The sequence below is a fragment of the Herpailurus yagouaroundi genome, unplaced genomic scaffold, assembly GCF_014898765.1.
Source record: "Herpailurus yagouaroundi ecotype Mexico unplaced genomic scaffold, PumYag 187, whole genome shotgun sequence".
Lineage (NCBI taxonomy): Eukaryota > Metazoa > Chordata > Mammalia > Carnivora > Felidae > Herpailurus > Herpailurus yagouaroundi.
Window position 1 is genome coordinate 17,117,109 of NW_024412418.1, and position 26,882 is coordinate 17,143,990.

The window sequence follows — 26,882 nt, forward strand, 5'->3', positions numbered from 1 at the left end:
ACTGTATACGGAGAGTCGCTGGTGGTGTTCAAGAGCAAGGTGAACATACGGCAGGCAAGTGGAGAATCTCCCCTTCCCCTTTCCTGCCGCCTCAACCCACCCCCCGCCCCCCAGAGGATTTCAGCCTCCAGCATACACAGATTGGGGTAGATGAGAAGACCCCGCCATGTCAAATGCACCATGGCACTGTCAGCCCAGGGCAGGGACAGCACTGCCATGCTCTCCCCCAAGATGTCGTGGGGTGCATGCCCCAATGCATCCCCCGCTGAATCTGCTCCTAGGTCTCCTACCGGGAGCAGATGGGAGCATGGGGCATCCTGCCCGCAGACGAGACCCGGCAAGCCACCCTGGGGGAAGGTGGCAGCACTCATGGAATGGTGGGGACAAGGCAGTCGGGTGAGGTCTGGGGCACTAGGAGGTGGGGGCAGGGGGCAGGATCACCAGTGATCTGAGCTTCACTGTCCCATCAAACTTCACTTACAAAACACAGATTCAAAGATGAATTAAGAAACGCAAGACTATAGCAATGCCTTGTGTTAGACTCAAGCAAGGTCTCCTGAGCACAAGTCTCAGATAACAGCACCAGCTCCTTGCCCTTGAATCCAGCCTCCCCTGGGACATTTGCAGAGGGGCTTTCTTTCTCCTATGGGCTTTGATAGACGTGCCGGTCCCACGTGGAGGGTGTAATGCTTTGTTCAATGCTGTGTATGAGCCTAGCTAAACTAGCTTGTAAGATTTTGGGGAGTCATCTTTATCCTTGTTTTCCCCCAAGCACGCAGAATGGTGTTTTTGACACGCAAGGCACTGACAAACGCCACAGGAGTCGTTCGAGTCACAAACCGGTGTGCTGAGAATTATTCTGTCGCACGTGATGTGGAGCTGAATTATAGTTTCAGTCGTGGCCACGCAGACCTCATTCCCATCCACAGATTTCCATGCAGCGTTTGTGGCAGAAGGGGTGGAGGGGGCAATTTCAAGGCACGATGCGGGACAGAGGTCCGAGGAGGGAGGTTTCTGAGAAAGAGGTTGCCTGTTGGCTCGGAGCCTCAGTGCACATCAGCGATATACATGCATCGTAAAGCCATGTCGACTCTTCCGGGAGAATTAGATAATGGTATGCCCTGGAAACCATAAGAAAAATGGAGACACGCCTTAAGTGTTGTGGTTGAAAACTGGAAACCACAAACTCGCAGCTCCTCACCATTGAGACTTCTTAATAACTAAATCCCTTCCTGACTCTGTGCATAATTGCCTGGAAGAGGGAGCGGGAGATGAGGTCCTTCCATCCTGTAAGGTCCACACGCCTATTGGCCCCATTCACTGGCTCCCTGCCGTTGGAGATCTTCATGCCAAGTGGCTGCTGGGAGAGTCACGAAGCCGGTGGATGGAAATAGCCCCGCTCGCTGGGGAAAAGAGGACTTTGGAGCACCCTTGTCTTGTCTTCTTACAAATAGCAACCAAGCATTTCTGTACCTCTGCCGGTTGCCATAGAGACCGTGGGGGGAACACATGTAAATATTCGGCATGTGTGAGACATGCTAATGTCCTCCAGGGCAGTGTGGTTCCTCTTCCACTTGGCTTTTCTCTCTCTGGCCGAGCAGAGCAGCAGTTTGCAGCCACATCAGTAAGCCCTGTGGTTTTAGGCGTCAGACTCGTGCAGCTCGTTTTTAAGGAACTCGTCTACCGGGAGGGACTGGGAAACACCCCACATTTAGATCATGAGACCTGGGCTTGCAATGCTTGTCTTTCTACTTTGTGGTTGCAGAAGCTTGTTCCACCTCCATCTTCTCGTCCTCAAAGCAGGGAAAATAAAGCCCTCTTCCCGTGCAGAGGATTGCGAGAACGGACACAAGCTCTGGAAAGATGCGAGCACTAGGTGCGCTTAGTGACATTATTATGTCATTACGGTGCGCTCCCAAAGGCTCGTCAAACTGGATCCGCGACTCAGGGGTTGGCATGTAGAAACGGGGCAGCTCGTCATGAGAGTCAGCGGCTGGACGGCAGTGGTCCTTCTCGGAGTTTGGTGTGGATGTCTCCACGCAGTGCACCTTGCTCTATTGAAGGCCGGTGAACTCACAGGAGGAATCCCAGGCCCTGGGGCTTTGCCCTGGCCTCTCTCCTTCCATTTTCCCAGGGCCTCCGTGGTGATCAAGGGCCCTAGCACAGCCTTACATCCATACGAGAGCAGAACAGCTCAGCCACTAATCTCCCTGAACCTTGAAGAAACCCAGGTGTCTTCTTAAAACGCAAATCCACCCCCGAGGCTTGGAGAAGTCCACAAATCCAGCAGCAGGAACCTCCTGCTCAAGGGGGCACCGAGAACCGAGGGGTATGTGTGGGCCCAGCTCCGGGTTTGAATTCCAAAGTCAGCCCCTCGAATTCCAGCCCCTTGTGTGGCTCCTTCTGGGGGTTGGTGGGAGGGGCGGAGCTAAGGATCAGGGTGTTGTCCTCCATGACTGCCTGTCTGCTGCCACCCACGCTCTGAAGAGTTTCTTTCCCATCGGAATGTTCCTGCGTATCTCCTTGACAACCCGGACACGGTGCTGTGGTGAGGAGAAACAATGCGAGTCAGCCAGCTGGGCGGAGCCGGGCCTGTGGTGGCTTCCCAGGACGCACTCTCCCTTCCAGGGTTCTAGGTTCATGTTTGTGCTTCAGTCTAGCACAACAGCGATGCTGAGGCGCGGCCCCAGAAGAACCAGCCTGGCACATGTTTCTTGGGCCACACAGCCAGGCTGTGTGGGGAAGTCGGGACACCCAACCCCGGGGCTCCAGCCTTCCCTGACCAGATTTGCAATCTGCTGAAGCAAAGAGCTCACCACATGGATCGCTGATCAGGAGAAAGGCAGGGGGCAGCCAGGAGGGAGAGAAGAGGTATGGGAGCCGGGGGGCTAAGAGAGACCGGCGAGGCCAAGAATGTTCCACATTCTCTTCCCTTGACGTTCTACAAGCCAAATCTCGCGTCTAGAAGGAAAATGGACAGACGGTCCTGATTTATGATGCTTTGACTCAGTGGTGTCCAACTTTACAATGTGCCCAAATGATGCACACTGAGTAGAAACCGTACTTGGACTTCTGAATTTGGATCTTTCCCCAGGCTAATGATACGCAGTATGATCCTCTCTGGTGATGCTGGGCAGAAGTAACAAGCCTCAGCTCCCTGCCAGCCGCACGATCGCGGGGGTCAAGCTCACAACCAGCCTGCACCCACACAGCCCTTCTGTGTGTCACTTTCAGTACAGTGCTCATAAGTTACACGAGGGAGCCAGCCGACACTTTAGTATCAAGTGGGCCTTGCCTCAGATGATTTTGCCCAACTGTAGGCTAAGGTATGTATTCTGAGCACGTTTAAGGTAGGGTGGGCTAAGCTACGATGTTCGGTAGGTCAGGGGTGTTACATGCATTTTTGACTTATGATATTTTCAATTTACGATGCGTTTATTAGGACGGAATCTCACTGTAAGTTTAGGAAGATCTATAACATAAATATATATGTAAATATGTATCAGAATTTCCATGAATGATAGCATCTAGTGGGCTTTTGTTGTTGTCGTTGCTGTTGTTTTGTTTGCATTTGCTTTGCCAGGAAAGGAAAGAGAATTAAAAAGCAAGGCACTGAGAAAGGGAAGACATGATATTGACAATGACTAGTAGGAGCAAGCTGAGAACTCATGTATTCAATTAGCATGTATGAGAATTCGCTATATACCAGGCTCTGTTTTAGGCCTGGGGATTCAGCAGTAAACACAATAGACAGAAATTCTGCCCGCGTGGAGCTCACATTCAGGCGACAAAGGCAGGAAATAAGAATGACAAATTTATTACCAAATGACAAAATTACCCAAAAACATTCCAGTAAGTGAAATAATATCGTGCGTGCGCATGCAAAAAGCAGAAAAGGATGGGCGAGGAGGAGAGATTTGCCATCTAGGATAATAATAACCAGGGGGCATCTGAGTCAAGTCCTGACAGATAGAGATGTGAACTGTGCTGGTATATGGGGAAAGAATACTCGAGACCAACAGGAAGCCACTGCAAGGAAGGGAAGGAAGTGAGTGGAAGAAAGAGGATGGGGCTGTAGCGTAAGGTGTCAGTTCAAGTCGGGCCTCGGCACCACTGAAGGGATTTGGACTTTCCCTGTGAGTTAAACGAGGAGGTATTGGTGGGTCTTAAGCAGAGAAGGGGCACTGTTTGACTTCTGTTGAAGGGTCCTGGTGGCTGTCTCATGCAGAATGGACTGGGAACGGAAGGCCGCCAGTACTCTGAGTCTGACGCCTGCTCTCACTTTGTTAAAGACGGCAACTGGAAAGTGCTCATGAGGTCAGAGACAAGGCTACCGCCAAAACTTGCTCTCATGTGATTAGAAGGGCCGAGACATTGGAGAAGTTGAAAATGGGATACCTGGGTGTGATTCAGTGCTAACTGATGGTGTTTACACACAACCTAAAATCACCCTGGCTATCACCAGTGGTTTATCTCCCATCCTTTGAAAAATGCGGTCCAGAGAGCAGCCCAACCGTCACCATACACAAATCTGTAATTTATCCAACCCGTGGAGGTTTCTCTGCAGAGAAGTTGCTGTTCAGCTATGACTTAGGAGATGCTAAGCCTGACCTCTCCTTAACTCCATTGCTTGGGCTAACATTCAAAACGTAAAATGTTTTTATTCAAGGGCGATGGGGTCACCAATTGATTCCGACACACTCAGACATGGAAAAACATGCAGCTCCTTTGTTTTTTTTTACCACTGATCAAACCTTTGCACCCTCCCAACCACATAGAACTTGGAGGAAAAGGCTGGACTTACACACTCAGTCAGCATATCTTGGCCTCTTCCACTATCCCCTGGTCTTCCGACATAGCACCTGCACCTCTGGTTGATGGAGGCGTCCTTACTATGTGTCTGTGGGTATGGGAATAAGCATGGCGAACTCTGGTCTTGGTGGCCTCACCTGCTGGGTTTCTGGACCCAGCTAGTATCCTCAGTCGCCCCTGGTCTAGTTTGTTTATTGGCATGGTATGGCATCTGTAGTCACGGGACATTGATGCTGCCCTTCCTCCCAGAAATCAAACTGCTTGATCTCACTGGCCTCCATTTCCAAACCTCAGGCTTCTGCATTGCCAACCATCCCTGACCTTCAGCAGGGCACGTGGTAACGCAAGGATATATCACATCGCTGACTACCAAGTTCCCTCCATCTTCCAACGCTGCCGTGTCCTACTCAAGCCGCGAAAAATGTGGGGCTTCCGGTAGACGCTTCCAGCCTCCTCCAGGTTATATGGGGGACATAGTTCACTTGCCCCAATGGTATTAGTCTCCCCATACCTTTCTGAACGCATCCATGGTTCCCTCCCCAACAAGGCTTGGCCCCAAGGAGGAGGTGAGGCACCCAAGTATGTAAAGGTCTTACCCTGCCCCCAACCTCTCTTCTCATTTCTGTACCGTCTTGGGCAGGAAAGAGTAGGCCTTTCCCCGTGCCTTCCTTTCCGGTAAGAATGTTGCCCTCAAAATATCTTTTCCTTTGCTAGATTGGCACCTGGCCTGCCCACTTCCTTGGGGCCCTGATGGCTGTGTCAAGTGCGTCCCGAGAAGCAGACACTTAGGACAGAATTAAGAATGTAAGAGATTTATCGGGGAGTGACACTTGGGAAGATAGAAGATGCAGAGAGCAAGATTGGACAGGGACAGCCTCAGACCGCTCTAAGTTTTGGCCAATGCAGTGGGGGATTCCAGAACACAGATCACTCAGTAGAGGAATCTCATATTGAAAAGAAACGGCCAGGCCTATCGCTGGCTGTGGCTCAGCCATTAACTGGGGGCTGCCCCAGCTCAAAAGACGAAGCAGAGGCTAAGGTGCTAATATCTGGAGGCTGTAAGCTGACTGCACACCTTACAGCTGAACGGCCAGTGCTTTCTTGAAGGAAGGCCCAAACGGGCACCTCCAACACCACTACCGTGTGAAAGTGTTGCTAGAGAGATGATCGATGGGGGGGGATGGCAAAACCACATCAGTTTAATCTTTTCGACATATCTTACAAAATACCCAAGCTCTTAAAGCCAGCACTGAGACTAATAATAATCTCAGCCCACATCCTCTTCACTGGAGGTGAGGCTTCTCCACTGACTGCAGCATGGGACAAGTCACACAGACGTGACTTCTCCTGAATCTCTCCTAAGAACATCTTCACCAAACACAACGCTGGCGTAATGCTTTAAAACCACAAGCCTGAGTGTGGCCCTCCTGGAGCCTTCTGCTTTTTACCTGAGGCTTTCTGTAAATACCCCGAATGCCCACTTTAATCCAATGTTTGGAACCGTCGAGTGCCCAGCAGTTAATCTAAACCCAGGTGTTTCTGTTTTGTTTTGTTTTGTTTTTTTAAACCAAGACTCTGTGTGCTGCTAGGGAAATGTTAGTGGTTTGTCAATGGCAAACTAACGGTGATAGATGTCTACAAATCTTTAGCAAAGAAATTTTCTGTGAGTCAGAAGCCTATCATCCAACTGTCTGCTCACCAGGTTTCCTTCCTGTGAGTCACATTAAGAAGATTGACTTCTTCTTTCTCAGTTTTCAGCCCTGTTTTTGGTTTAATCAATGGCAGTTGAAGCCATATTATAATTCTTGGAACTGTGGGTAGATGTCATCGGTCCTTTCTGCCAGACAACCCTTGAAAGGAAGTCATAGAGAGGAACTGGAAAGAAGTGAGAAAGAAGAAGTCTGTATGTGGAGAGAGGGAGAAGGGTAAAAAAAAAAAAAAAAAAAAAGACTAAAAGAGAAACCAAAGGACTAGAAATTTCTTGCTGCCCCAGAAGTCAAAACATTGTTTGTTTAGTCACGATTTATAACAAAGGTGGCCAGTGTCCTAGGAATGAGGTTACCAGACAAAATGCAGGATTCCAGTTAAATTTAAATTCCAAATAAATTTTATCATAAATGTGTCCAATGCTATGTGTCAGACATACTAATATTAAATCATTTTCATTGTTTATCTGAAGTTCAAGTTAAACTCAGTGTCCTGTATTTTTATTTGCTAAACCTGGCTACCCGACCCAGGAGGCATTTCAATCTCATCACCTTGGGTTGATGAGGTGACAAGCTACCATACTTAAGAGGAAATAGAGAGGATGACACCATACGCCTATTTTCTAGAAGAAAGATCCAAATTATTTGGACTCGATAGTTCCTTCTTTCTGGGGCAGCCTCTGCCTTCCAGCTCTGGTGAGCATTGAGCACTTAAAACTGACCATTGGTTCACACCCACCAGCCGGTCACTAAAATTGGACTCACTGTCCTAGACTTGGTATTTTCCATAACTGAGGTAAGCTTGAATCCCACAATCCTACCGAACCTCATTCTTGACTTAATTCCCACCATGTTTGTCCTGTCAATAGGAATGAAATTTTGCCTTGGTTTCTGCCTGTACCTGAGGTACTGAACTCTAGAGCATTCGCTTATGGTTTTGACATCCAGCCTATACCTTGTCTTTTCCCTCTTTTCCCTCAGCCCATACCTAGGATGTGTCTTCAAACCAAACATGGCAGCCGGGACCACAATGCTGACTCCAACCCTCATCCTCCGGTAGGACAGGAGTTACCAAACATTTTCTGTTAAAGGGTCAGATAGAAAACGTTTTGGCTTTGTAAACCCTACAGTGTATCAATTCTACCACTGTAGCGTGAACAGACATGTCCTAATAAAACTTTATTTACAAAAAGAGATGACAAGCCAGATCAGGCCCACAGACCCTAGTTTCTGGGGCAGCTGCTTCTGCCCCAAGGCTTCCACTTAGATATAGATGCTGCCCTATGCCACATCTTTTTCACCTGATATTATGTCGATGGCTGCTCCAGGACCCCATTAAGGGCCAATCCTATTTTACAATCTTGGTGCCCTAGTCTTGAGCCTGGCAGTTCCCAGATTTCTTCTCTCTTCCTCTACCAGGCTCTGAGGTCCTAGCATGTCTAGAGGATGAGCACACTCGAGTGAGTCAACTTCTGCTTTTGTTTCCACACTACAATAAGGATCCACCCTCCTTCTTTCCATAGACACTATCTTAGTTTAAGATTTAGTTGCCTGTGCTTTAGACTGGGTCTGGAGGAATGTTCATCTGCTTATCACTGCTGCATAGTAAGTCAATGACACTACCCACAGAGCTAGGCGTGGTTTATCTTGTAATAGCTATGGATTTAGAGAAAACCCTTCTCTCTTAGCTGATTAAACAACCCAGGCGGAACCAGGTAAAATCAGCCAGTGCACAGTTTCAGGGCTACACATGCAGTGCTTCAGCATGAAGAAAAATCAGCATTATAAATTGTATTGATGCTGTTATTAGAGGCAATAATACGACCTCAGAAAAACCTTATTATGGTGTGAGCAAGCAAGGCAGATTTCACAAGCAACTCAGGACATGCATGAATAAATCCACCTACTCATAGGGTAGGACTTTGGGATCTAGTGAATGAATGTTAACAAATAAAGTTTTAACTAAGGAAAGGACAACAGCTTTGAAAAAAAACTGCACAAACATTTTCAATAATGTTAATTGACATTGGCTGCTGCTCTGGGTCAGTTTGACCACCTTGTTCTACATATCCTTTTACTTTATGGGATAAGTATTTATCTCAAAGGTTGAGTGCAGTTAAAGGGTTTGTAAGCCAAATACTATTTTAAATAGAGAGTTCTAATTTTGGAGCCCTCATTCCCTCATTAAAAAATTGTTTCTATTTATCCTCTTTCATTATAACAAATTTCCAATCACCATTATATCCCCAAATTAAAACTCTCTATGCTTGCTTAGAAAAGAGTATTTTTGAATTATCTTTTGATAATTATCTGAACTCCTTCAAACCAGTCAAATGTTGCAATTAATTTTGATGACTTTGGAAGAGATTTTTTTACATTACTCTTATTTTGTGGTTTGATTATAACTGATTGCATTAGATATATGCTCAACAAATACTACTTGAGGTAAAGAGTTCTGTAATAATTGTGATCAATGGTCAAACTTTTATTAGCATAGAATTTGTTTGAACAGGTGTATTTTTTATAATTGTCCTGTAATGAACTGTGCACATTTAAAGCATATAGTATGATAAACTTTGACATATGTATAGACCCATGAAACCATCACTCCCATCAAGATAAAGAACATATTCATCACCTGCCAATTTGCTTATGTTCCTTTGTAACCCCTCCTTCCCATCTCTCCCCATCTGTCCCTCACCCCAATCCCCAGACAAGCACTGGTCTGCTTTTGCATTTTCTAGGATTTTATATAAATAGAACCATACATTATAAATTCTTGCTTGTCTGGCTTATTTTATTCAGCAAAATCATTTTGATATCAATCCATTTGAAATGTGCATCAATATTTTACTCCTTTTTGTTGCTGTGTGATCACCTGATAACGGTTTGCCCATTTACCTGTTGATGGGCATTTGGATTGTTTCCGCTTTGGGGTTATTAAAAATAAAGCTGCTATGGACATTCATAAACAGGTCTTTGTATGCTTAGGCACTTTCATTTATCTTGGGTAAATACCCAGGAATAGAATGGCTGAATCACATGTTAGGCGTGTGTTTAACTTTTTTAGCAAACAGTTGAACCTGTCTTCCAAAATGTTTGCACCACTTTGCATTCCCACCAGTGCTGTGTGAGAGTTCTAGTTTTTCTACATCCTCGCCAACACTTGGTACGGCCAGACAGCTTTCACTTTAGCCTTTCCAATATGTGTGTAAGTGATATTTCTATATAATTTAATTTGCATTTCTCTAGTGACTAATAATATTGAGAACTTTTTCATGTGCTTCTTTGGCATCTGATATTTTATTTGCCAAGTTGTCTGTTCAAATATATTGCCCATTTTTAAATTGGTTTTTTTGGCCAATTTATAGTAAGTTTGGGAATTCTTTATATATTTTGGATCCAAATTATATCACAAATAGATAATTTACAAATATTTCCTCCCACTCCGTAGTTTATATTTTCATCCTTTTAACAAGGCCTTTTTAGAGTTCATTTTGTTTCGGTTTAATTAACTAGGATGTGGTTTATCTTGCTATATGCTCCTTAGACACTTGAAAAGAATATATTTTCTGCTATCGTTGGGTGGAGTGCTCTCTAAATGGCACTCAGATTCTATTGGTTGAAATTTCCGTTGAGTCTGACTTCGGCTCAGGTCATGATCTTGTGGTCCGTGAGTTCGAGCCCCACGTCGGGCTCTGTGCTGACAGCTCAGAGCCTGGAGCCTATTTAAGATTCTGTGTCTCCCTCTCTCTAACCCTCCCCTGTTCATGCTCTGTCTCTCTCGGTCTCAAAAATAAATAAATGTTAAAAAGAAAAAATTAAAAAAAAAAAAAGAAACTTCTGTTGAATCCTACATCTTTGCCAATTTGCTCTCCAGGTATTCTGTTGATTATTGAGCAAGGGATGTTGAAGTATCCCGGAATAACAATGGATTTGGTTTTTCGTCCTTCCAATTGCATCGGTTTTGCTTCACATATTTTGCTGCTCTGTTGGTTGGTGCACACACATTTAGGATTGCTATGTCTTCTTGGTAGATTGACTCTCTTATCAATAGAGTGTCCTTCTCTGGCTCTAGTAATATTCTTTGCTCTGAAGTCTACTTGAATTCATACTAATGTGGTCACTCTTTCATGTGATTAATGTTTTCATGGTCTACCCATTTATTCTTTTGTTCTCAACTTGCCTACATCATTATATTTGGAGATTTTTATAGTCTGCTTATAGTTGGGTCATGTTTTTAAATCCACTTTGCCACCTTTCGTCTTTTATTTGGCATATGTAGACCACTTACACTTACTATAATTATTTATATCTCAGGGCTTAAGTCTGCCGTTATGTGTCTTGTCTGTTCCTTTACTCTGTTTTTCACGTCCCTGTTTTTGCTTTCTTACCTTCCTGGGGGTCACTTGAACATTTTTTCAAACTCCATTTGTATTTATCTGTGGTCTTTTTGAGTGTATTTCTTTGTATAGTAGTATTTTTGTGGGTTGCTCTAGGTATCACATTGTATATGCATAGTTTATCTCAGCCTACTGACATCAACATTTACTAGTTTGTGTGATGTATAGCCACTTTATTACTCTTTATTTTTCTCTACCATTCTCCATTTATAATTGTCTTAAATATTTCCTCTACATAGGTTGAGAACCATATCAAACAATGTTAAAATTTGTGCTGCAACTATCGAACATAATTTAGAAATCTCTAATGGAGAAGGCAAGTCTATTGTGTTTACTCATATGTGTGCCTCCCATGTCCATTCATCTTCTTCTCTGGTGTTCCAAGATTTCTTCTTTTGCCACTTCTATTCTGTTTACAGAAATTCCTTTAGCTATTCTTTTAGGGTAAGGCTGGTTGACAGGTTCTCTTGCTTTCCTGTATCTGAGAATATACTGATTTCCTCTTTGTTACCGAATGGTATCTTCGCTGACTATAATAAGATTTTGTGTTAATGATTCTTTTCTTTGAGCACTTGGAAAATGTGTTGCTTCACTTTGGCCTCCGCAGTTTCCTCTGAGAAATCTACTGTCGCTTGAATTGTTTTCCCCTTACAGGTAAGGCACTGCTCCTCTCTCACTGCTTGCGAGATTCTTTATCTTTAGTTTTCAGAAGTTTGACTGTGGTGTATCTTAGGGTGGCTTTAGTTGAGTAATCTTTGCTTGAGAGTTTTCTCAGCTTCTTAAACATGTGGATTTGTAGTTTTGGCCAAATTTGGGAAGTTTCCAACCTCTGGTACTTCTTTTTAGCCCTGCCCTCTTTCTATTCTTCTGGGCCTCTGATGACATGAATGTTAAATCTTTCGTTACAGTCTCGCTGACCCTGAGGCTCTGTTCATTTCTGGTTTTACTTTTCCCAGCATGTGTCTCTCTGTTGCTCAGGTTGGGTAATTTCTATTGTTTCATCCTCCAGTTCACTGATTCTTTTGTCCTCCCCATTCTCCTGTTGAGCCCATCCACTGAGCTTTTATTTCACTCCTCATATGTTTCAGTTCTAAAATTTCCATTCGGTTCTTTATATGTTGCATTTATTTGCTGAGACTTTGCTGAGCTACTCAATAGTCTCATTTGTTTCAGAAATGTTCCTAATTGCTCCTTGAAGCATTTTTCTGAGGACTGCCATATAATATTTGTCAGATAATTCTTACATTTCTGCCATCTAGGTGAAGGTATTTATTGATTTCCTTTTTTCTTTCAGAGATCTTCCTGGTTCCTGGTATGATGAGTGATGGGAATTGGAACCTAGGCATTTGAATCTTATTGATTCAACAAGACTCTGAGTCTTATCGAAGCCTTCTGTTTTGGCTGGCTTCTGCTGACATCTCTCTGGCAGAAGAAGGGGGTAAGTCCACTGCCTAATTACTGCCATGTTTCCCACTTGACCTCTGTTGGTACCCAAGGGGGACTCCTCATTATTGCTGGCCAGAGGTGGGTGCCCCTCCACTGGTATCTCCCTGGAGGAAGATGAGTGTCTCGTTACTGTTTCCCACGTAGCCTTCACTGGTACCATTGGAAGAGTGGCCACACTCTGCCACAGTGGTACTGATTCTTCACTAAGCTTCCTCTACCACCACTCCTGTTTGGGGGCCTGGTGGTGGCACCTCATTATTGCTGAGTGGGGATGGAAGTCTAGGTTTCCTTGGTCTTCACTAATCCTGGAATGGGGCTTCTAATTACCACCTGGCAGGATGAAAGTCCTAGCTCCCTACTTAGCTTTTTTTAACACCACCCTGAGAGGGAATTGGGGAGGTAGGGGTGTAATGTTAGGGGGCTTGCTCCAGCCTGGTGAAGGTGGAGTCTAAGCTTTCCACCAGGTCTTTGCTGAGTGGGAGTGGGGTCATAGTTTTTTTGGTGGTGTTTGTCTAGAGTAGAGAAGTTATAATCTAAAAGTTTTCTATCTTGCTAAGCTACTCATTTCCTACAACTTTGGCCAGAGGGAGTAGACTTTTGGGGTGTGTGTGTGTGTGTGTGTGTGGTTGCGCCTGTTGGTGTTTCCAGGTTGCCAGTTTCTTCAGCTCCAAGGCTGGGATATATGAGATGAAAACTCATCAATGTTTTGTTTGCCCATGGGTCCCAATGTTCCTAGACAATATACCTTCTTCTCTCCCGTTTTAGCGTCTCCTTACATTTCTTTAATATATAATGTCCAGGGTTTTTAGTTGTATTTTTCAGTTGTTCCTCCAAGGAAGAATACGGAAAACTTTATCTACTCTACCTTCCCATAAGTGGAGTCACTCATTTGGTTTTGTTTGTTTATTTTGGAGTTATTCTCCGTGTGTGTGTGTGTGTGTGTGTGTGTGTGTGTGTGTGTGAAAAATAATGTGTTCCAGCAGGCAATATTTTTGTTCCAGGTTTAAAAGAATTATATGGTACTCCTTTTAAAAAGCAGATAGTCACTTTCCAGTTTACGTAATATTTCATATCGGGTTTTCCTAAAGGGTAACACTGCCTGTGTCCAGAAAAAAAGTTCTTTTGATGACAGTATAATCTAGGAGGCCACTTAGCTGCATAATAACTTCATTCTTTATATGATAGCTGTTATTCAAACCTGGGCTCATCCCCAGAAGTATTGGATTCAGCAGCAGTTCTAGATATGATTATAGCTGCTCAGGAAACACAAAGAGATGATTATACCAAGACCAAGTTACTTCACAGTGGAGAACCAGGCCCATTGGCCTTTCCAAGGGGACTGGCCACTGGCTATTGTATTACCTACACTGCTCAGTTGGTTTTTTCCTCATTTCTTTCAACCACAGAGCTTAACAGCCCAAGCACATCCTCACTATTTCCACCCAGTTTTCACCAATAGGATTATTGATTGGTTAAATTTTAGAGTCGGATTCAATTTTGAATTGCATGATTGTCCTCACTCCCACTCTTGTGCTGGATATAGACTAGACCATGTGACATAGCACCTAAAGGAAGAGAGACAGAGACAGAGACAGAGACAGAGAGGAGAGGAGAGGAGAGGAGAGGAGTGGTTTCTCCCTAACAAAGGATGCTGGCAGCTCAGAACAAAAGGCTATAACACTAGTTCACAAGGGAGAGTGTTAGTCCAAGTATGAGATGTGGAGCAGGCGGGCTGAGGACCAAATTAATTGATAGGGAGTTTTCCAGGATGGGACTAGTAGGCAGCAAAGGTGGTAAGGACACCATCAAGATGAGATGAGAGAAGTGGAAAGACTGAAAACCAATTCAGGAACTAACCTTACAAACATGACCCAGGCACTGAGGCATCCCCCTTACGCTCAGCTTGATGTGTGTTCTTGGGGAAGCACCACCCATATGAGTCCACATTTGTCAGTGGTGATATAGAAGAAAGAGAAAGAACTGGAGTGGGTCAACAAGTCCTGTGCTGATGAGATTTGTATCAAGTTGGGTCAAATATAGAGCCCTCCCTAGAACTAAGACAGAGAGCTAAAATAAGGACAAGCAGAGGGCTATGGTATAGCTTTCATTCGCTAAGTCCAGGAAAGCAATATAAGAAGAGAAAGTGTCAAACGACATTGCTTCCTTTGGACCTCCATAATATCACCTCTCTTAAGGAGAGGACATTATCCACTTTTTTCCCAAACAAGTTCCCAATAGTGAATTTTAGACCATTGTCTCGAGAACAATGTCACAAAAACCTCTGCAGACATTACACAAGATCATGGAAAAGGAGGTGGGGGAGTTGGGTAAACAGCTGTTGGGTAGACAACCAGTAGAGTCTGTCGTTAGGGCGATTGGGCTGTTTCTTTGATTTCTCTCCCTCACAGAGGCAAAGCCACATCACACGAAAGGCATTTTAGGAGATGTGATCTGCCTTCATGAGATCACGGATAATGCAGATGTTATAGTTCTGGGGCAAGCGATTCCATTTTAAAATCCTGTTGTGACTCTCCAAAAAATATTTCCTAAGTTACATGTAAAAGCAAGTCATTAATGCAAGTCACATTTATTTCTATGTTTAGCCTGTAATTCATCAAACCTCACCCTCTGGGCTAGGAGCCCACAGATACCTCATAACACTTACTAAAATGTGTAATAATTTGGATGTGTTTATTTTCTTTGCCTCTCCCATCATTTTTACTGTAAGACTCATCTGCCTTGTTCTCCATTTTTTCTGAGGCACACAGCACCAAACCTGGGCTAGTAGTCATTCAATAAAAAGATGCTGAATGAATAAACGAGGAATGAAAATTCTGGATGCCTGAACCGTGAGGTAGCTCTTTGGAGTAGAAAGGGTACCTAGTAATATCAATGTCTTTAGCAAAATTTGTTTAGCACAAAAGATTGTTTGTAATGCTTGCCTCTGTGGATTCTGCTAAGAATGCCCCCTGATACACAGTAGGAACCATTTCGTGGAGAAGGGCCAACAAAGGCACCCTTTCCACCGACTTCCATAAATGTTTGCATGTGGAGTTTGGACACATCAAAAATATTTCCTTTCTTCCCAGTTACGAGAAGCAGAGAGTAAACTGTAATTCACTTTTGTATTCCGGGACCCCGATTGAATATAAGAGCAAATGGGTTTTGTCTTTCCAACTCTCCAGGGATCACAGACTCCTCAGTTTTTATTACTGTGTGCTGAGTTCCCAGAGCTGACTCAGAGGGAACCCCATCCTGAAACAGCTGGGCACCAGCTACATGAACACGGCCTCTGCTTTCAAGTGGTGGGCTCCTTGGACCACCTTCCCTCTTGGGTAGAAAAGCGAAAGAGGAGAGTCTCCGGTGAATGTGAGAGAAAAGGGGAGTGGGAGGCCTTGGGACAGGCACCCGCCAACTGGGACTTCAAAAGCTGTGGAACAGCTATGTCTGTCCACTGCTCCTTTGCCACAAAGAGGAAGACAAAAGGAAAAAAAGAATCAAGCCAAGAGAGGGAAGGAGTGGGCAGGTCAACCAAGTGTATGTTAGAATCATTTTAAAGAATGACAGCTAAGGTGGGGAAATATGGCGTCTCTGGAAAGTGAGGTGGGGCGCCGGAAAGTTTACGTCAATAAACACCATCTCTGCTGCTATTGTTTTCCACCTTTTCTCCTCTCCGTGGGTGCTTTTCTTGGCTGGAACTCCCTCCGGCAAGTCCTAGGGAGCCTGAGTGGTGACACTAAAGCTGAGGAAGCGGGGAAGCTGAGGACGCACTCGGAGAGCTTCTTCCTCAACACTCTTCCTCATGTATCTCCCTGGTAATCTAGTTGTAGAAATAAAGAGCAACCCTGAAAGGAGGTTCTGACTGCAGCCTTGCAAGGCTACCATCAGCCATTTCTTCTCTTTGCTCAAACCACCAAATCCTGTAAGGTTCTTATGAACTTTCTAGCAGAGGCCCTGCTCATTTGATGACTCATTATAAGGGGAATGGAAAACATCATGAAAGGATTTGCAACTAATGGGTAAAATGTGTAGGATGGCTCCTATCCAAGCCCCTGCTGCCTTGGAGGGCCCCTTTCTCCAGCCCTCAGTCTCCAGCTCAGTGTGAAAGGATGTCCTGCTTGGCCAGGGACTAAGCATTCTTCTGGGTGAGGAGAATACCCTGGGCGGGACCTGGAGACAGGCGAAGAGAACCCCAGAGGAGAAGGCCAGGGGCGCCTGGCAAACCTGTACTAGGATGGAGAAGCTTGCCTCTAGGTTGCTAGTTCAAACCCCAACTGAACTGGGGTCAGGGAGACGAGAAATTTTAACTAGAAATTTTATTTTATTTTTTTTCTTAATTTTTTTTCAACGTTTTTATTTATTTTTGGGACAGAGAGAGACAGAGCATGAACGGGGGAGGGGCAGAGAGAGAGGGAGACTCAGAATCGGAAACAGGCTCCAGGCTCCGAGCCATCAGCCCAGAGCCTGACGCGGGGCTCGAACTCACGGACCGCGAGATAGTGACCTGGCTGAAGCCGGACGCTTAACCGACTGCGCCACCCAGGCGCCCCTAACTAGAAATTTTAATTGTAACTGGTTGGTCTCCTTTGGGTTCTAATTTCCAGGACACTGTATTGCTGCATTTATCCTCACACCTGTAGTGTGAATCAGCCATCTGGCACAAGGCGAAATGAGGCCAATTCTTCCAGCATGAGGATATATCGCCTTCCTGCAGCGGAAGCAGAATTTAGGGCAGGGCTGATCTCAGAGGGCCATTCCTTGGACAACTTCTCTTTTCTGCCTATATCCTCTCCCTAGGTGATCTCATTCAGCCTCGTGGCTTCATACACCAACACCCAAAGTTACATGTTCAGTCCCAACTTCTTCTTCGAGTTCCAGCCTCATTATCTCCCACTGCGTCCTTGCAATCTCCCCTTGGATGGCTAATAGACATCTCAAACTAACATGCGCAAACAGTATTTCAGAACCTTCTACTCACACCCATCCCACCCACATGTTGGTTGACGAGAAATCTGTTCTTCCAGCTGCTCAGGACAAAACCCTTGGCCCCTCTCTGTCTCACAACCCAAATGGTAAACCCTGTTTATCTCTACCATAAAATATATCCAGTTCTCACTGTCTCCACAGCTGGTCCAAGGAACCATCGCTTCTCACCTGTGTCACAGAATCACTTGTTTTGCCTTACTGCTCTTCTGTCTATTCTTTCCCAACACCCTGAGTGACTCTTAAAATTTAAGTCAAATCGGGTCATTATTTCTACCGAAAACACTCCACGGGCTCCCATCTCACTCAGAGGGGAAGCCCAAAGCCCTTAGACTGGCCTAGGAAGCCTCGTGATCTTAGGCTCCCATCTTTGATCTGGTCTTTGCTCACTCCCCTCCTGTCCCACTGGCCCCCTGGCCGTTGCCCTCATCTGAGGCTTCCTCTGCACAGGGCACCTTTCTCCCACGGTCGCTCCTCTTCTCCTTCAGATCTCTCACCTTTGGGTGAGAACTTCCCTAACCATCCTCCACACGTGGCAAAACCTTACCCCTGGTTCCTGCTATCCCATGCCCCCCTGCCTTGTTTCTCTGCATGGGATTTGCTTGTTTTCGTGTGCATTTTCTATCTCTACCACAATAGGATGTTTTCTGTTGTTCACTGTGGTATCTGCAGTGCCTAGAATAATATCTGAGTTACAGCAGGTGAATGAATATTATCAGGTGAATGAATGATAGCTGGAAAATGTGCGTGGGAGAAGCATAGCGATCGGTCGTCGAGAGACCTAAGTTCTAGTCCTTTTACTTCCATGAACCAGCGAAGGGGGAAATATTATCAGGTGAATGAATGCATAAATTTCGGATCCACATTCACCTTCTGATCCCAGGATGAGTGTTGTTCTTGGACCCAGCATTTCAGCATTCATACCCATAAAGTGAGGGAGGGTGAGGTCTGGTGGTTTTATTTGAAGGTCGTGTTTTTTAAAGACCTTACAAGGAAGACATTACACTGAAAAAAGAATCTGTAAAAGTCCATTAAATTTTTCCCATTGTGACTGACTCATTTGGTGAGAACGACAAGTTCATGCAGTGGGGAATGTGGCTGGGGGAGTAATGTTGGCAACAAGGAGGGGAGAAACATTTTGTCATTTGTTAAAATGAGTGTTACCCCTCGAATTTCATTTCTTTAGATAAACCATCTGTTTTAAGTAGAGCATGCATACAGGAAGGTGCACGAACTTTAAGTGAGTTATTGATGGATTATTGCAAAGAAAACACATCCTGGCATCCACCTTCTAGGTCAAGAAATGGAACTTAGTAGCACCCGGAGTTCACCTCACACCCTTCCCACTACTACCTCCTTCTTCTTTAAGGGGATCACTATTCTAACTGGTAACATTGGAGATGAATTCTTCCAGGTTTTGAACTTGATATAAAGGAAGTCAGACAAAATGTAGGCTTCTGTAAATAGCTTCTTTCATTCCACACTGTATGTGTGAGATTCCTCAATGTTGAGTATAGTGATGGTTAATTTATTTTCATTGTGTAGAGTATTCCATTCAATGACTATACCACAGTGTCTTATTTGTTCCATTCTTGATGGATATCTGGGTTGTTTCTATCTTGAGCGTATTATGAACAATGTTACAAAGAATATTTTTGTGCAGGTCTTTGATGAATATAAACCCTCATTTCTGCTGGATAAATATCCAGGAATAGATCTGATGGATTTTGTCACATTTACATTTAGTAGATACGTCAAACTTTTCCCTAAATGGCTGTATCATTGTAGATTCCCACTGGCAAGGTACTTTTCTGGCTGTTCCACATCCTCACCAACACTTGGTATTATTTGTCATTTTAATTATATTCATTTTCATTCAGGTGGGTGTTTAGTGATATGATTTTCATTTGTTTTTCCCTCATATGACTAATTGAGCACCATTTCATGTGTTTATTGGCCGTTCTAGTTTTGTGAGGTACCTATTCATGTCTTTTGCCTGTTTATTTTCAAATGAGGTAGCTTTCTTTTCTTCTGTAAGAATTCTTTGTATACTGTGAATGTGAGCCTTTTATCAGTTATCAGAATATCTTTCTCACTCTGTAACTTGGCTTTTTTTTTTTTTTTTACCTTCTTAATGGTATCTTTGGATGAACTAACATTTTTAACTTTAATAAAATGCAATACATAGATGCGCTTCTTTATGGTTAGTATTTTTGTGTCCTATTTATGGGTATTTGAGAGTTATTCTCCTATGCTATCACTAGAAGTTTTCATCTACAATCTACAGACCACAGAGGATTGATTTTTTTTCCCCTGGTATGAGGTAGGAGTTGAATTTTATTCTTATTTCTCCATCTGGATATCCATTTGACCCAGGACCATTTATTGATAAGACTGTCCTTTCTCCACTACTCTGAGGTGCTGCCTTTCTTATAAATCAAGTGCCTATGTGTGCATGGCTCTGTTTCTAGACTCTTTTCTGCCCATTTGTCTATTGTTGTGCCAACGCCACACTGTCTTCAGTACTGTGCCTTTAAAAACTTCTTCAGGGGCGCCTGGGTGGCGCAGTCGGTTAAGCGTCCGACTTCAGCCAGGTCACGATCTCGCGGTCCGTGAGTTCGAGCCCCGCGTCGGGCTCTGGGCTGACAGCTCAGAGCCTGGAGCCTGTTTCCGATTCTGTGTCTCCCTCTCTCTCTGCCCCTCCCCCGTTCATGCTCTGTCTCTCTCTGTCCCAAAAATAAATAAACGTTGAAAAAAAAAAATTAAAAAAAAAAAAAAAACTTCTTCATATCCAGTTGAGTACGTCTTCCAGCTTTGTTCTTCTTTGAGGTTGTCTTGGCTATTCTTGGCTCTTTGTACCCCTACTTTACTTTTCACATGAAATACAAAGCATGTTTTAAAGTAAAATGTCTTTCCATTTCGGTGGAGCCTCACGTCACCTAAGCCACCAGCTCTGAGCCACTGTCATAAAGGCTATACCACAACTGATTCCGCCAGCTGCTTCTAGCGCGGTCCTCACTGCCTCACCAGACACTGTCTGGTCCATTCTCCCTTCTCCTCCTTCCTTTTTTTTTTTTTTTAATACAAACAGCACTTTCTTGTGTGTAAGTAGAACACTGCACCACAATGTTCTGCAAGTTTCTGCTACTATTCTATTACGTCTAGTAGTAAATGAAGCATGTTGTGTTCTTACTATTAGTCAGGCACATTGTTAAGTGCTTCGCATGCACCATCTTGTTTAATCCTTCCCCTCCCCGTCATCTTGAGGACCCTACTTCCCTTCTCTGCCAGCTTCAACATCTCCACAGGACATAGTTCCTCTGAGCTGGAAGGAATCCGAGAGATAACTGATTTGGCAAATGAGGGAAATTAATGCCCAGGGAGGGAACTGATTTACCTAGAGCCCCCTTCGCTGGTTCATGGAGGTAAAAGGACTAGAACTTAGGTCTCTTGACGAGCGATCGCTAGGCTTCTCCCACGCACATTTTCCAGCCATCATGCCCAGCAAACAGATGCCCTGCTGTAACCCACTTTATTTCTTCCCCATTTCCATTTAAATTTCTTCAAAGGCTTGTCTATGTTGTTAGCTACTTCCACTTCCTCGTCTCCCTGTTTCTCCTCAACCTACTCCAATCCTACTTCCTTACTGAAACTGCTCTCCTCCAGGCTCTCATTTCTCTGTTGCCTAACCCAGTGTCTCTCATATTTCTAGACCTCTCAGCTAGTTTTGACCCACCTGTTTATTCCCATTTTTCTTGCAACATGCTCTCCTTCCTTCACCTCGATTGACTACACATCCTCAGATTTTCTTCTACCTCGCTATTTTTTCCTCAGTTCTCCTCAGCTGGATCTGCCACCCCCCACCCCCGCCCGAACATAAGGTTTCAGAGTGTCTCAGGGTTGTTCTTTGACCCACATTTCCATCCACGCCCTCTCTCAATGTGACTGCATTAGTCCTCTGGCCCTAAGTACTATGCAACTTCTGATGTTTCCCAAGTTAGTAGTTTCACCAAGTTAGTAGCTCCAATCCTGACTTCCTTCCTGCGCTCTAGACTTTTCACTTCTTAATTAACATCTCCGTTTGGAGGTTGTCTTAATTGAGTCCTCTGTAAAACAGAGCCTAAGGCAAGGATTAAGGATCCTGAAGTTTTAATCAGGATGTGCAAGTCCTTGGTATTGAGTGTAGGAGAAAAAAAGGCAAGGAGGCAGAGGTGTGATACGATGTGCCGAGCAGCATTATCATTCTGGCTTCCACCTTGGAAGGCTGCCAAGAGACCCAGGAGGTCACTCAGAAGTTGTGTTCACTCAACCTATGGGACTTCTCTGGGAGAGCTGCTCAAGGCTATTATATCCTTGAGTTGTCCACAGGAGAAGGAAACATGAAGACTTTGTCGGGTTCCTTTTTAGCCCCATTTCCCTTCGTTCACGGTCCACCCTCAGGTTGCTAACTCCATACTTCTGGTATGTGTAATCTAAACCCTTGCTGCCATGTGGGAAGCCACCTTGCAGGGTGATGTGCCATTAAAGTCTGGACATGGGGAAAGGCACAGAGCTGATGGAGCACAGACTGGGACTGAGGAAAAGAAGGAGGCTGAACAATGTTTGTGACCCAATGCACATGTCTATCAGACACATCAAAATGAGCATGACCAGGGGCGCCTGGGTGGCGCAGTCGGTTAAGCGTCCGACTTCAGCCAGGTCACGATCTCGCGGTCCGTGAGTTCGAGCCCCGCGTCGGGCTCTGGGCTGATGGCTCAGAGCCTGGAGCCTGTTTCAAATTCTGTGTCTCCCTCCCTCTCTGCCCCTGCCCCGTTCATGCTCTGTCTCTCTCTGTCCCAAAAATAAAAATAAATGAAAAAAAAACAAAAAACAAAAAACAAAATGAGCATGACCAGACAGAACTCTTGATTTCTTTCTTCCAACCAGACCGATTCCTTCCTTCCCCCACAGTCTTTCTCATCCCAGAAAGCGGCACCATTGTCTCCACCGCTAAACCTTAGTTGAGGGAACCATCACAGAAATGGCCTGTGAAGTGGTCTCCTCACTTCTATTCTTGCTGCCTTTCGACGTATTCTTTACACCTGCAAGAGTGACCTTTCCAAAGGTTATACAGCAATGCTCTTCTCCCCAGCTCTGGGACGCTGTTCCATCATTTAGGTCTCAGATCAAAACACTTACTAGGTAGGCTCTTCCTGACTTTCCTCTCAAAAGAGGCTCCATCTGCTAACACTGCCTGCATTACTGTATCCTTAATATTTACCACTCCCTGAAGTGGTCTCGTTATGTGTGTGTTACATATTGTTCATCTCCTCGCTATAATGTAAGCTCCATTCAGGTATAGACAGTCTATTATTTGTCTCACTGGACCCACGGCACCTAGTACAGTCCTGGGTACATAGGAGTGGCACTATGAATGCTCATTGAATGAGTGAGTTGACATAAGGAACAGTCGGTGAACTGAGGCCATAACGGTGGGGCAAGGAACACATTCATTTGCCTGACTTCTGATCTGGTTAGGTCTTTCTATAACTAGAAATTCTTTTGAGCGTGGAATATGGGAAACGTAAGAAGCATTATGTAGGTCTTACTAGAGTTCAAGGTGAGTCTGGGGATAGTTAACAGCCTTTCTCCTCTCTCCTTGGTTTAAATTAAACTTTTATTTGGAAATAATTGTAGACTCACATCCAGCCTTAAGAAAGGATGCAGAGAGTTCCCTTCCATTCGTATTCAGTTTCTTCCAGTGGTACCCCTTGCAAAAACTATGGCATAATATCACAACATTATGTGATTTTTAGCAATAGATTATCTTGTAATTAAGGTAAACACCTTGTTTTTTTTATTAAGCCATAATGCTATTGCACACTTAATAGACTGCAGTGTAACGTAAACATAACTTTTATATGCCCTGGGAAACCAAAATAGTCATTTGACTCACTTTATTGCAGTGGTCTGGAACTGAGCCTGTAATACCTCGGAGGCATGCCTCCAGTTCGTTCCTTCTGTATTGCTAAGTAATACTCCATGGGATGGAGATGCCACAGTTTGTTTGACCATTCACCCATGAATGGACGTCTGTGTTGTTTCCAACTTGAGGATATTACCAATAAAACTGCTATGAACATTTGAGTACAGGTGTCCGTGTGAAAGTCAGTTTGTCATTTCATGGGGATAAGAGGGCACGAGTGCGATCGCTGGGTGGTACGGCAGTGGCGTATTTATTTTTTTTTATACGAAATTTACCGTCAGCTTGGTTTCCATTCAACACCCAGTGCTCATCCCAACAGGTGCCCTCCTCAATACGCATCACCCAGCCTCCCCTATATATTTATTTTTTGAGAAACAGCCAAACTGCTTTCTAGAGTGGCCGTACCATTTTAGTCCAGCAGCAGGGTCTGAGTGATCTAGTCCCTTCACATTCGCACTGCCCTTGGAAAAAACAGACAGGTATTCCTTAGATGCTACTATGGGTCCGGGGGTTTGGGAATTCAATAACCAATTTTTTTCCCGCCCTATTTTTCTAAAAAGGCTGATGTTCTCTGTTCCTAGTTTAGGTCAGTAGGAGATTAACGATAAAAACCAACTGTCACCTAGGTAGAACAACCCACCAAGCATTTTCCTTTAAGAGGGGACAAGAAAGGAAACTCACACATTCCCTGGCCTCCCCGGTCCACTTCAAATAACATCGGAAATGATGAGCATCGCTTGAAGCTTTGGAATAGTCTTATGGCCAGATTTCTGTCAAAACCTTGATAAGCCATAGGAAAGCACGCACTCAAGCCACATCAAGCGGGTAGAGGACACCATGACATGTCTCCAGGTAGAGAGTTCCACAGATGGAAGCAAAAACAGCAGAAAAGCATCTTATCTTGCCAGAGCGCACCCTGGATTCAAGGCTGCGTCTAAGGTGGGAAAAACTGAGCTCTGGTAGCTGGGACTGGGGCCACGCTGGGATTTTTGCTTTGGGGGCTTGACAAGACAAAACTGAGAAGCAGAAAGGTCTGCTGTCACCTTCTGCCATGATTGTCCACGGTGTCATATTCCTGTTTCCTCCAGAGACCCGGCAACCTCAGCCCCCCGCCTTGCCTCCCAGCCTTGCCTTTCTCTCGCCTCCTCAAAGTCACCTGTTGCAAACACCTGAACTGTTTTGTATTTTATTCAACAAGTACTTATATAGTGGTTACGATTTTCTAGGCATCATTTTATATACATTAGCTCCATTAAAACATTTAGTGACTCTGTATGGTAGGAATCAGTAATGGCCCAATTTCACCTGTGAGGGAACTTAGACACAAAGAAGTCAGGTAACTTGCCCAAGGTCACACAGCTCAGAAGTGACAAAAAATGAGATTCAAACCCAGGCAGCCTGGCTCCAGCATCCATGTGCTTAATCACTATATTATGGTGACTTTCTATTATTGACAAATACGCTTTAAACGATTCTCTTTTGCAAGGCCATTGGTATTTCAGGAAGGGTTGGGGGTGCCAGACCGGCTCAGTTGGTATAGCATGTGACTCGACCTCAGAGTTGTGAGTTCAAGCCCCACGTTGGGCATGGAGCCTACTTAAAATAAAAATTAAAAAAAATAATAATAAATAATAAAATTAGGTGGGTGTTTCAGTTCAAGCCTTCCCAAAGGAATGAAACATTTAAATGTGGAACTTCAGACAGCAGGTAAGAGAGACATCTGGGGGCACCACTGCCTTTCAGGTGCTTTTGATCTATGTCATACCCTGTCACCCAGGCTAAGGCATGGACAGGAACCCCACAAGGACGAATTCATTGCACATAACAGCATTATCTTGTGAGGTTATTTCAAAGGACTGCAACTAACATTTAAGAAATGGGATTATCGAGGTGCCTGGGTGGCACAGTCAGTTAAACCTCCAACTCTTGATCTTGGCTTAGGTCATGATCTCATGATGTGTGAGTTCAAGCCCCGCATCCAGCTCTGTGCTGATGGCGTGGAGCATGCTTGGATTCTCTCTCTCTCTCTCTCTCTCTCTGCCTGTCTCCCCCCTCATTCTCTACTTCTCCCTCCTCCCCTAAATAAATAAATAAATAAACTTTAAAATTTTTAAAAATAAATAAATTAATAATAATAGAAAGAAAGAAATGGAATTGCTATGTGGCAGAAACTGAGCTAGGAGCCATACACACAATCTATCAACCACTCTGTGGGACACTGGACATTAATTCCTTTTTAGAGATGAGAAAACCGAAGCATCGAATGGTGGTGAGTGGCCAAGGAATTTGACTGAGGTCACGCAACCTGAAAAGGGCCATCCTAGTTAGGTGTGTCTGAAGCCAGCCCTAGGTCTGTCTGGTCTCTTCTTGCTAAACAAAAAATGACTAAAAAGTTCAACCTTCTAGTTTTGTGTTCTTTATTTTTGGTCAGAGTATCAATTTTGGCAAATGGCAAGGTAAGAATAGAACCTTCCATTTCCCTACCCATGAATCAGTTACTCCCTCAGATTTTCACATTGTAGAATATGGCACCATTAGCCTCGTACTCAGATAAGAAACCCAGAGCTGGGTCTTTGTTACCCCCTTATCCTGCATCCTTCATGGCAATTTAGCAGCAAGTGCTGTCAATTTCATTTCCAAAAATGCATCCTGAGTCTACTTCTGTCCACTCCACGATCTCCACCAGCCCGTGAGCCCAGGCTACCACCATCCACTGCCTCAACAGCATCAATTGTGCTTTGTGAGCACACCCCACTTCGTGTGCAATCTACCTCCAAATGGAAAATGTGTATGGGCTTCTTAAGATAAGGATTGGATCTCGTCCCTGTCTTCCAGCTGGATTCGATGCCATATTCCCCCTCTCTGACTAACCCCCAGCCGCAGCAGAAGAGCCATGCGCCTCCACACTTGGGGCCCTTCGCTCGTGCCGGGGTGGTCTCCTTCCGCCTTTCCCGTGGCTGCGACCTCCTCAAAGAGTGCCGCCGGATCTGCATTTTAGACATCCTCCCTCTGCTAAGATTAAGTGTATCAGTCTATCCACCCAAAGGCTCAGACCGGCACCTGGCATACGGTAAGCGCTCAGTTAATGTTAGTTCCTGTTAACTGCCTGATCATTGTTGTTCTAGTAGCTACTCTAAAATTGCACGCCTAGGTGATTTGTTAAATGAAGTAGGAAAGAGTAATAATATCAATATCTGGGCCCCCAGGAGCTTTTAAGAGAGCTATTTTCAGAGGAATAAGAATGTGGGCTTGTAAATTTTTTTCCCTGCCTTAAAACAAGAGTTGTCAGCTGCTATTGTCACACACGCAGTTACTTTGTGTCTAATGATAGTATGTAAAACAACAGCAACATAAAATGTATTTGGAGAAAATACAAGAGTACTTAATAGATTGTTAAAGGCAGTGTCTAAACCTGATTTTCCTTTTTTTGAATGTTTATTTATTTTTAGAGAGACAGAGAGCATGAGTGGAAACGGAGCAGAGAGAGAGGGAGAGAGAGAATCCCAAGCAGGCTCCCGGCTGTCAGCACAGAGCCCAACGTGGGGCTTGATCTCACGCGCAGGGAGA

The 26,882-nt window shown here is 44.6% G+C and overlaps 1 long non-coding RNA gene across 1 annotated transcript; it reads left to right on the plus strand.

The window, feature by feature from the left end:
• Positions 1 to 1,393: 1,393 nt before the first annotated feature.
• LOC121043552 (uncharacterized) lies at positions 1,394 to 26,659 on the plus strand. The gene is made up of 3 exons (XR_005796901.1): positions 1,394 to 3,326; positions 12,216 to 12,359; positions 26,151 to 26,659. It is a non-coding gene; the product is annotated as an uncharacterized LOC121043552 (long non-coding RNA).
• The last annotated feature ends 223 nt before the right edge of the window (positions 26,660 to 26,882 follow it).